Consider the following 3,418-nt stretch of genomic DNA (forward strand, 5'->3'; position numbering starts at 1 on the left):
AGATGCTAGTGTGTAAGGATAATAAAATGCAGACTGTCTCCAGTTTTTTTTTTTAAAGAAATTTTTAGTCTTACAGAGAAGAAAAAGACCACAGTAATTTCAATCCAACAAATGCTTTTTACCATGTGTCTGTGTATGTAATAATACCAAGAAACAAGAAGCAATTATATACATAGATGATATATTTGAAATAATATTCAAGTTACTTCCTATAATGCTTATCTACATTATTGAGCCAATATTCTACATTTTATACTACATATTAAAACATTTAAAAATATGCTACCTGATTTTTTCTGAGTATTTTGTAATACTGAATACAAAATAAATGCAGCCTTTTAATAAGTGATTGAATACTTGACAGGAATGAATATTCTTGCTAAAATTACATTTTTGAATGTAGAGTAATTTTGATCAAGCAGCATGGCTTCTCTGGCAAGGGATCACATCCAAAGACCTTCTAGGTCTATGTGATCTGGCTTGAATGCAGACACAATCTGGATTACAGTGTGATCTGGCTGGAATACAGACACACCCTTAGTATATACCTTTAATAAAAAACAAAAGAGGTAAGGTTGTATTTTAGAAGGAAGCAGCCATGTTTGAAAGTGACATCTAATTGAGGGGCAGACAAAGTGATGAATCAGAAAAAGGTCTGACAGAATGAGTCAGAGAGAGGATATGCCCAACTCTCATGACAACAGGACAGAAAAGAGAAGCTACTTAAAAGCAGCACATGGAGAGAGAAAGGAAATTTTTACTGAGAGTTTTTCTTTTTTTTTTTTTCTTTCTTTTTTTAACCAGAACAGTTTTACAGAGACAGGCTGCAGAAAGAAGAAGCTAGACACAGGTGAAGATAGAATGACCCAGAGAAAGAGAAGACACCAGAAGATTAAAACATATAGCCAGGATTAGTTTGAAACCAGGTAGAGCAATTCAGTCAGACATCGAGAGAAAGCAGTCTGAATCAGTCAGCTTGGAGAGGAGTTTGTTAAATTAGCCAGTAAGAGTTCAAAAAGAGCTAGAAAGACTTGACAGTGGCACTTGTCTCATTACTACATCTGAGGGAATAAAAACATTTACATTTGAATAAGGAAGTACTGGGCATAATATATATGATATTTTTTGTCATATTAATTAAAAATCACTTTACTTTTCAATTTCTAAACTTTTCTAGAATCATCCCATAAATTTCCTATCCTTATTTTTTTCTACTGTAACTACTATTTAAAGTTTGTGTAAGTAACTTGGTATATGTGAGTTTGAAACCAGCCAGAGTCTGTCATGTTGATGAGGTCTTTGCTAGGTACAGGGCATGTTTCCTCAGCCTTTGAAGTCTATTCCTCTACATAACATGCTTAAGTTGCCCATGTATAAGTAGAGACAGCATAAACTCTTTTCCAAGAAATTTGAAACTCATTCATGATTTTCTATGTCTCTCAGCTGATGACATGACCATGACATACACTTTGAGGTATGACATCCATTTGGAACCATCAAACATGATGTGGATCATAGCCTTCAAACATACCAAAAGGCCAGTCCATGTGAGTCAGAAGCAACTTCTCTATTTTTTTATTACTGAAGGCGGGGACCATACACAGCATAGCTAATAATATTATCTAAAATATGTCATTGCCTTAGGATCAGCACTATTGTATTGCCCCAATGTAAACACTGTGGTGCAGTAGTTGTGCTGTTATAAGCATCATAAATCTACTGTGAAGAAACATATTAACAACCTCCTATTTATTTGGTGTTGTATTTTTTGCCATTATCCTTTAAATCAGAGAAAAGAAAAAGAATTCTAAAACATACATATTTTACTATAATAGTACTTAATATAATTGAAGTCATTACTCGAGATAGAACTGATTATTTTGGAATATATATACATATACATATGTATGATAATGTGTGTATTTTATTCAGAAATTTTGTATACTTCAAAAATTTGTTTTGTGACAATTTATTTTATCAAGCATGTTCATTTTGGAAATAAAAATAAGAGAAAATTTATAGGTATTACTCTAAAATCACTCAGAAAAAAAAATGTGTGGTGGAATAGAGAATAGAAACTAGATCCCTTAATTTTGGTTCAATTCTTTTTACTAATGGTTCTAACATATGTTAACCATTTTGTAGTCAAAGATGATATGTCTCAATGTTATATGAATTCATAAATGATTTTTCTAATTTCAAAACTTTGATTAAGTCACTTCTAGTGCATAACCTATTTACTTTTACCTCTTTTCTAAGACAAGAGTATAATTTGATTTTTTAAAATATCAAATAAAAACTATCTACTAAGATACATTATTAAATAGCACGAGAAGGGTTTCTTTCCAGTTTGCACAACCTCTAGTTGAGGAAAACGTGATCCCTAACATAGGAAAGTGTCCCACAAGGATAAAGGCTTCCTGGAAATCAAGTAACTTTTGCACAAGTTTGATGAGCTAAGTGTACATTAATCAGAAACATCTGAGTTAAATTTCCCTTGAAATATACATAAAACAAGGAGGAACCACGGTGGTTTGTGGATTAAGTCTCAGTTTCGGTTCCACTCAAAACTTCTGGCTTCAAACTCTCCATGTTTCTCACTCGTACTTGGGAGTTCATAAAAATGTTTATTCTACCACAGAATAAAACTGGATTCATCAGCAATGCAGTGTAACTATTAGGTAGACAGTATATAACATTACCTAACCCTCCTGTATATGTAAAATGTTAAGGATAAAAATTTGAAAAGAAGATTTTGTGGAGCAGGTTAACGCTTAGTTATTTGGAGAGAAGAAACAACCATCTTACAATAAACCTTTAGCAGTTATATTTTAAATCTCCTTTGATCACTTTTATTATATGGATTCTAGAGCTGAGTCTCAGTGATTTAAAAATAAGTACAATTTGTTATATTTCATGGTCTGCCTTGATACACAAGATCAACCCCTTTCTTCCCTTGGTGATCTATAAGAAACATTTAACCTAGCTTTACCTCAAAAGATCTTTAGAAACTAATGTTGTTTGAATTAACAACAGTTACTCAAAGTGGAAAATTAATGTTTTTCTATCAAATGTGATGAAGTTTTACAGAAACAATGAGGCAAATGAAGGGCCCCAGTAAAGATACATTTCATTTGGAAAAATTAGTAACTATGACATTTGTTATTTCATGAGAAATGTTACTTTGCATACTTCTCTTATTCTGTCATTATTTTGAGAGACCACAAGATACATTCCATATGCAATAAATGATGATCTGAAATTAAACATACACTGAACAATCTATCGATACAGAAGATTTTATCTTAATCTGATAAGCATTTGCCCTGGTTTATTTCTAATAACTCTGTTGGAAATTGAACTATATTGCCAAGGGATTTTGATATCAAGTATCTCCTTGACCAATGTGCTTTCTCTC

The sequence above is a fragment of the Acomys minous genome (genome assembly GCF_964271855.1).
Source record: "Acomys minous genome assembly, chromosome: 11".
Taxonomy (NCBI): Eukaryota; Metazoa; Chordata; class Mammalia; order Rodentia; family Muridae; genus Acomys; species Acomys minous.